Source organism: Ochotona princeps, chromosome 3, assembly GCF_030435755.1.
Source record: "Ochotona princeps isolate mOchPri1 chromosome 3, mOchPri1.hap1, whole genome shotgun sequence".
NCBI lineage: Eukaryota > Metazoa > Chordata > Mammalia > Lagomorpha > Ochotonidae > Ochotona > Ochotona princeps.
The window spans coordinates 72,094,529-72,103,398 of record NC_080834.1 but is presented as its reverse complement, the minus strand read 5'-3'; the positions used below and the strand labels follow the sequence as shown (position 1 = coordinate 72,103,398).

The 8,870-nt window shown below is 37.6% G+C and overlaps 1 pseudogene; it reads left to right on the top strand.

Moving 5' to 3' along the window:
- Positions 1-579: 579 nt before the first annotated feature.
- On the top strand, positions 580-1,330 carry LOC101536698 (histone deacetylase complex subunit SAP18-like; annotated as a pseudogene).
- Positions 1,331-8,870: the final 7,540 nt, after the last annotated feature.

The following is an 8,870-nucleotide window of genomic DNA, read 5'->3' as shown; positions in this document are numbered from 1 at the left end:
GTATCAGTCTATGAGGGTGAAGGCTATGGGAACAGGACACATATCCTTTCAGAGGCCAGATACATCTCATTCTCATTGTCTCCTTCCAGCATGTGAGGCTATAAGAAGCAGTCATCTTTGGTGAAGAAGAAAGTGGACATTTGCCAGATAACTAATCTGCCAGCATTCAGAGCTTGGCCTTCTCAGCATCCAGAACTGTGAAAAACAGAACACAATTCCTTAATATTTACTCAAATGGCATTTCTTTACAACAATCTAACTAGAGTAACATAAATCCATTCTATTTCCAGCAGAGGACCTGTAATAGAACAATTAGTAAATAGAAAGTATAGAAAAACAAGCAGTATACTAGGTTCTGAGCAACAACTCTCACTTTCAAGAATTGCGTTTTAAATTCCTTTCCCTGTTCAGCTGTTAATGCTGAGATCCATATTTAGTTTTATAAGCTCCCCCCCCCTTTTTTGGGGTTTTTTTTTTTTGGCTCATGAATTTTTCTGTTTGTCATGGAAATGTAAGAGTGGAATATTAATACATTTCAGTTTAGTTCTGTAATGTCATGATTTTTTCAAAAATTAAAAGATGGACTGGAGCTTTTCCTTTGTGAATAGAAAAAAAAAAAAAAAAAGGACGTCGTGCTCATGCTGGCGGCAGGGGTTGGAGGAGAAGGAGTCGCGTGTTACCCAGGAGGAGATCAAGAAGGAGCCGGAGAAGCCGATGGACCGCGAGAAGACGAGCCCGCTGCTGCTCCGGGTGTTCATCACCAACGACGGCCGCCACCACCGCATGGACGAGTTTTCCCGCGGCAACGTGCCGTCCAACGAGCTACAGATCTACACCTGGATGGATGCAACTTTGAAAGAACTGACTAGTAAAAGAAGTCTACCCAGAATCCAGAAAGAAGGGCACACATTTCAATTTTGCGATTGTTTTTACGGATATTAAAAGGCCTGGTTATCGCGTCAAGGAGATTGGCAGCACCATGTCCAGCAGGAAGGGGACCGATGACACCATGACCCTGCAGTCCCAGAAGTTCCAGATAGGAGATTATTTGGACATAGCGATCACCCCTCCGAATCGGGCACCACCTCCTTCAGGGCGCATGAGGCCGTATTAAATGCAGTCTACTATTTCATTTGATTTTTCAGTCAGCTATGTAAAATAAGCTTACTCCTTTCCTTGTTTGATTATTGCCAGTAAGCCTTTAAATTCTAAACAAGTTGTTATGCATCTATTTAGAGAATTTGGATTTGCTATGGTCTGAATATTAGTAGTATGTATGTTTCAACCCTTCTCCTTCTGTAAAATATAAAGAAGAGTGCTCTTAGCAAAAACAAAACAAAACAAAAACACTGAAGACTCTGAACACTCTTACCGTTTTTATGCATAAAATCGTATCCCTACACCATGCATTCAATCAGAGGAAAGGGCGAGAGAGGATGCTGGAGAGTGCAAGAGAGAGAAGGATGGAATGGAGATAGGAAATTAAATGTGTTCAGCACTCGCATTTTTTGAGTACTGAATATTGAAAAGTCAGACATTATCAGCAAGATTGTGCATTAAAAAATAAACCATGCAATAATAACCGTAGATCAATAAGCTCATTGGATTTTTTGAGTCTTAGTTATATAACAGTCTTGCAACCAGTATAATAAAATCAGTGTTCTAGACAGATAGGAGGCAGTGGACTGAAGACAATGTTTGCAACTAAGAACAGAGATAGTGTGGCTTTTAATAGTAAAAAGTACATCTTATATAAGACTTTGACAAGAGGACACTGATGGGAGGCCAAGGAGAACATGTTTAGAACTATGCAACCAAATGTATTGAAAATATTATCTACATGAATATTAAAATCACTATGAGTAATCAAATATGATTTGTTAAAGGAAATGACAAGTAACCCAGAGGCTCAAATCTTCAAGCAAAATCAGAAATGACAGGATTCTGAAGAAAATTATGCAAGAAGAGATGGTCAGTAATATAAGGAATCTATTTAGAGAATGGAATTTTAATTGGAGATGAGAAACTTCAAAAGCAAAATAGTTTTAAGCTCTAGTTTCTATGCGTTAAGACAATGTTTTGATTATGTTAGTCCAAGTTCCCATTACCAATTCCAGTGTTTTATGCAGAAATCTGAGTATATGTGTATGTGCACTTCTCATAGAGAAAGAAGGTTTGTAACTTCATTTACATTGTAAAAGAGCCCACGGTAAAGGAACATTCTAAAAACACTCATGAATGTTAAATTTAAGCAAACATTTGCTGGGAACCTATTTGTCAAGTGCTAATCTTGGAATCGAGTCCCCCAAACCTAGCAAGACAGGATCTTCAACATAAAAGTTTCTTAAAAACTGGTTTTCATGTGGTAGGGATGAAGATAGTTATTAGAAAAATGTCATATCTCAAGGTTAATTTGACCAGATGCTAAGTGAAGCAGAAGAGACATACTTTAGGGGCATTGTAAATGAAAAAAAGTTATTCATTGTAACTGGATGGTTCAGAGATGGCCTTATGGAAGCAGTAACCTTCAATTGGACCTCAAAGAGAGGGAAATTTTCTAAAAAAATAATGAGAAGAACAGTCCAGGACACAGAAACAGTATATAGAACATCGTTATCTCCATATAAGATGATAATAAAACTAATATGATTGATTTCTGGAGTTTGAAAGGATGCAGTAGAAGTATAACTTTTCTTCTGGGCCATTTCAGGGAAGATTGAGAATACCACATAAGGGTGTACAGATTTCTTCAAACAGCAGGAAACTACTGAATATTACTTGAGTCTATGAGTGACATATGATACAATCCAATCTGTGACTTTTAAATGGAAATTCTGATAGCAAAGTGTTCGAAGCTTACAGATGGGGAAATTGCTGTATGACAATATAAACACCAAAATGTAGGATTATAGCTATGAGTTTGGACAAAAGTTATACACATGAAAAAATAGCAGAGTTTAATCTATAATACCTCACCACTGTTAAATTTTCACAAGTGGGGGTTGGGAATACAGAAAGTTAGATGAAAGGAAAGAATGGAAGATGATTAGCATTTCTGTTTGAGACTAGATTCTTTTACCACTTCTCCAGGAACAGAGACTCCGCATGAGAGAGAATTCCAGTGGATGTGAAGAGTCAATGTATTTGATTGTAAAATATGCTCCTTTTATGTTAGCAGGAAAATCAAGTTTGGAGTTCAGAAGTCAGTACAAAGACTTTGAAGTTCTTAACTGAAGGATTGTCAAAGTCATTTACTGCATTGTATAATTTAGTTCTGGAGATTAAGAATGGTAGTAGTAATAACAGAAAGAGTTTCCATTCAGACTAATATAAAGGCAGAACTACCCCCAAAAGGCTGTGTCCATTGTTTATAGAGCAAAGATTGTTCTTGATGGTTTGTGCATCGCCTACAATTTACAGGATCTTAGATATACATTTGGTTCACCATGTAACAAAATCCCGGGAAATGTGAGGTTGAATAGTCAGTGAAATAACAAGGGATGATTTTAAGAAAGTGTCAGATACATTTGCTGATTAGAGCATTATTCTTAACAATGAAATCAGTTTCAATAAATAATTGAAATGATCAATGTCAGATTGCTTTGTCTTGTGTGTTTGTAGTAGAATGGAGGCAATAACTGTGGGTTAGTATTTTCACAAGTTCGTTAGTAGAGGCAAAAAGGGATAAATCTGGACTTTTTTCACTGTAAAAGTGAAAGAACATGTGGCTGCTTTTGTATAATAGTTCAGACACCAGTTGGGATACCCACATCCCAAATTAGAGTTCCTTGGTTTGTGTCTCAATGACGAATGAGGTTGTCGAGTCCCTGCCATCATCATGGGAGACAAATTGAATTCTTGGGTCTTACAGCATGGGTCTGGACTAGCCCCAGCTAGTGTGGGTCTTTGGCATGTAACTGAGCAGATGGGCGTGCCCTCTGATTCAATACACCTAAAGAGCATTAAGATTTTGTCTTTCGGGGCTGACGCAATGGCTCAACTGGCTAATCCTCCACCTCCAAGCACGGTATTTAATATGGGCTCCAGTTCAAGTCCTGGCTACTCCACTTCTCATCCAACTCCCTGCTTGCGGCCTGGGGAAGCAATAAAGGATGCTCCAAAGCCTTGGCATTCTGTACCCACATGGGAGACCTGGTAGAAACTCCTGGCTCCTGACTTCCAATTGGCTCAGCTCCAGCTGTTGCAGCCATTGGGTAGAGAACTAGTGGATAGAAGCACTTTCACTTTCTTTCTCTCTATAAATCTGCCCAATAAAAATAAATAAAATTTAAAAAAATAAACTCGTCTTTCTCTCAAGCTCTCAGGAGACACTATTGGTGTTGCAAGCACATTTCAAAAGCCTCTGCTGCAATCTAAAGGTTAAAAGTTACTAAATATCATAATCCACCAGGGCTGTGAAGATCAAAAGAAATGAAATACATTAGCATTTTTGACAATATTATACTTGCCACATACAAAATCTTAGTGTTATTTCATTTAGGTGACATGAAACAAATAATTACACTAATTTTAATAAGTCTTGAAGACAAATATTCATTAAACAATGGAATTTTTAGCCCAGTTAGCCTGGAAATATATTCCATCAACTTAGCTGATTTTCCCATAAGCATTTAGACTTTTCTTGAATCTCCTATGATCTTTACTAGAATTCCCAAAAAGACTGCACAATCATACCATCAAATTAGTAGCAAGTTGAGGTCAGAAAGTTCATCCTTTGAAATATACTCTAATAAAATCAATATAAATTTGATAAGTTCAGCCATCTACAAGACTGTATCTGAAAGGGGTATTAATGAGATTACCAAGCCTTCTGGAAAATGACCAACTCATCTCAAGTATAATAAGAACCAGGGTGGCTCAATCTAGCTATGGTGACTAGAGCATAACCTCATGTCAAGACTGTATCTTAAACATGGGAGAACTAAACTGGTGTTCTGTGCTTAATATGATGATGACCTAAAGTGGGAAGATAAAAAACACAAAGACACATATGAGGAACAGTAATAATTCTTCTACAAACATTATTCAGTAAGTGTATCATCTTGTGGACATAAGATATTAAAGAGAAACTGATTAGTAAACAACAAGAACTCATCAGCCTTAAACCTTTTGTAGCAAATAGCCTGTAAGATGGTGAGCGAATCATTGTTTTGAATCCTAGCTGTTTCTTTTGCCTTCTGAGTGTCCCATGAGAGAAAACATGGCATCTGGATCCCAGGCACCGAGTTCTCTAATATGTCCAAGTATACGTATATTTCCCTTTTCACTTCAATTCATCTAAAAGCTGGATTGCTACTAGATGGACTCAAAATGTATGTGATAACATCTATGTGCTTAAAAATACTTTAAAGGCTAGAAAGAAATAAAGAGGAAAAATGGGATTTTTTAAACAGATAAAATATATCTTAGAGAAGTAAGGGATAAAAAGGAGCTTAACCTTTCCCTTTAAAAAAATGATATTCACAGTTGTGGCCTCTGAAAAAGCATGATTTCCCTTATTACAGGGGCCGATTCAATTCTTGGTTAACCAGCAAGTCTGTTTCTCCAGAACTACAAAACGAAAGACAAGACCATGCGCCTTGCTGACTGTATGCTAATACTCTTTCAGTGCAAAAGTGTAGTACATTCTCTCAAATTTTCAGTCCATTGGAGACTCTGCAACTCCCAATGTGATGCAGAAAATACTCATAAATTTTGAAAAGCATCAATATTGTAAATGTGATTTTGGATTTCCAACTACCAGTCAAGACATTACCATTTCATGTGAACATGGTAATGAAAATTCAGAACAGTCATCATAAAGCACCTTACACTGATGCAGTAATCTTCAAAAGAGAATAATAAACCACATGCAATTTCCTAAACATTAATTATGAAGCATTGCTAGGCAAATCATCATGATAAATCTCGGCATTTGGAGACTGTCTAACTAAGCACCCAATTCTTGAGAAATATGTTTGTGTCAAACATAGCTCCATAATTAATTATAGGTCTTTTATAATGTCAAAGAAATTAGAGTTAATTTGTTTGACTCCAGAGGGCAGAGAAAGAGTCAGTAAGTGGAATAATAAAGGGTATGTCTTATTATTTTTTTTATTAGAAAGACATTTTCAAGAAATAGGACAGTTTAAAAATTTGAATGGACTTACCCAGAACTGAAAATCTTCAAGCAATGATGAATTACTTATGTGAGGTGTTGGGGACATTTCGAAATCACAACAGAAATCCCATCATTTTCAGAATCTATGATTCGTTAAAAATATAGTATAATATTTTGGAGACTATAATAGTTTGACTCTCTATAGGACTAAAATGCATAGAATCTGCTCTCTTTGTATGAACAAAAATTTTTTTGTATTAACAAAAAAATGAAAACTTTTAAATATAAAACAAATTCAAGGGTACAAATGAGGCTACCAAAATAACTGTGCTTTGACTCATTCATTTCTTAGTATTGGTCTTGCTTCTTCTTTATATCATCCCACAAAATTGTAAGTAACTTCACGTCATTGTAAATGTCTTACTCATCTGTAGTTACACCAAGGGGCCTGGCACATTGTTGTACTCAGTAATTTCTGCTACATATTGTCATGCAGTGCTAAATCCTTGGTATATTTCTTTTTGCCATCCTGCAGTTCAAACAGACTGGCTCTCCATGACAATGACTGAGATGCCCTTAGACCAAATGTAATATATCTAAACCTTTAGAAAAATACTTTAAATGCTGTGAAGGAAGAAGATAAAAGAGGCTTCCTGGAAATGTGAAAGTGTCTTGGAGGAGCAAGCGCTGGATGAAAGCTTAATCTATGCCATTGATCCCAGAAACTGTCTCCTGGACTGGGGTTGGAACACGACAATACCTCGGGATCATGCCCCATCTTGTAGCAATGCATCCCGGAGAAGGAGTTAGCTCGAGTACGGTAGCATTGCCTTGGAAGTAAGCTGGCAGAAGCACAGGCAGAAGTGGCAGTGTTGCTGCTCCTCCCTGTTAAATCTGGGAACTCAGCCTCCTTCACCTTCTTGTTGTCTCTCAGGCAGACTACAGACCTTCTCATCTTGATGAATTCAAGCAACCTGTTCACCTTAACTAAACTCCACAAGTCCTGCTTTCTGAAACCTCTGCAAGTGGCAGTAGCTAAACACGGCTTGACCTGAGTCAACCAGACAAGAACAGTCCATGGAGAGCAGAGCAAACACTCAGTGATCCTCAATGTGGACCTGTGACCAAAAACCAGAGGCAAAGAAAGCACGAGCCTCGGGAACTGTGGCCCAATCCTAGTGCAGAGACAAAAGCCTAACAGGAACTGAAGTTAACATTTTCCAATGGCCCAATAAATTTAAAAGTCAAATGATTATGAAAAATAAAGATATTTCTTTTTTATACCTGTGTTGTTACTGAGATTCCTGCAACCATTAGTGGATGAAAAGATCCCTTTAAATTAGACCAGAAGATATTACAAATTGTGAGCCTTGAGCCTGGCACAGCTGCCTAGTGGCTAAAGTGCTTGCCTTGCAAGCTCCAGGGTCCCATATGGGTGCTAGTTCTAATCCCGGCAACCCACTTCCCATCCAGCTCCCTGCCTATGGCCTTGGAAAGCAAAGAGAGTCCAAAGCCTTGGGATCCTGCACCTGTGTGGGAGAGTCAGAAGTTCCTGACTCCTGGCTTTGGATGGGCTCAGCTCTGACCATTGTGGTCACTTGGGGAGTATATCAAGAGATGGAAGATCTTCCTCTCTGTCTCTCCTCATCTCTGTATATCTGATTTTCCAATAAAAATAAGAAATATTTTAAAAATTGTGTGAGCCTTATGCTCATTCAGTTTTAATGCTTAATGTTTCCACTGGACACTTGTGTTGACTTTATAACTTACTGCCTGAAACTCTACAGTGTCACAATTCCTGCTTATAAATTATATTTTAAGATGGTGCAATCCAAATCTTATTGCAAAAAGCTATTTTATGCTGTATGCTCTCCTTCTCGCTACCTCCCCACCATATATACCTTACTACCACATGTAGTAAAAGAAGTGCATATTTTCTTTAAATATACCTGGAATCATTTTAGCATATGGTAAACCACTTTTTATTTTCCTTAAAGAACAAATACCAACTTTCTGTTTTGAAAATGTAGAACAATGACTTTTCAATTCTCCAATAAATGCTTTTCAGAATATTCTTTACATTCAAATTTTCTCAGTGTTTGACTTGAATATTCCCTATTGTGACATATGACCATTTTAGTCTATTCCTTTCCAACCTCTATTTAATGTCTCTTTATGCCTTTATGTACAGTCATATTATCTTTGATCAATGTGGGTATGTCAACAGTGCTCACATCCCTTAACTATATGACTTCTTGCTCTCGCTTTCCTGCCTTCTCTACCACATTACAAATGAACTCTCCCACTGTCATTCATTTTCACCTCAAGTACAAATTCAAGTTGGCAAGCTGACGCTGTGGGGATCTTATTGCAAATTTCACCTGAAGGACGGTTATTAACTCCAAGATGGCACTTTTGAATTTTAAAATCACATTGAAATCTTCAGCCTTACCAAGTGCTTTTATGAGTTTTCCTGGACTGTATGAAATTAAAAGCATCGCGCATCAAAACATGATGGAAGATGTGGAATCTGCAACTGTTTTTCATTTGCTCACCACCACCTTCATTCTAAACTCCCTTCCATACCTAAAAAAATAGCCAAATTGGACTAAAGGCCCTATGTCTCAAACTTTTCCTGTTGCTGTAACATAATACCAATTTATGATCAACATAATATTATTTTATCACAGTGTGGAAGGCTGGGAAGCCTGGGATCCAAGTGTCAGCGGATTCGGTAGCTAGGGTATAT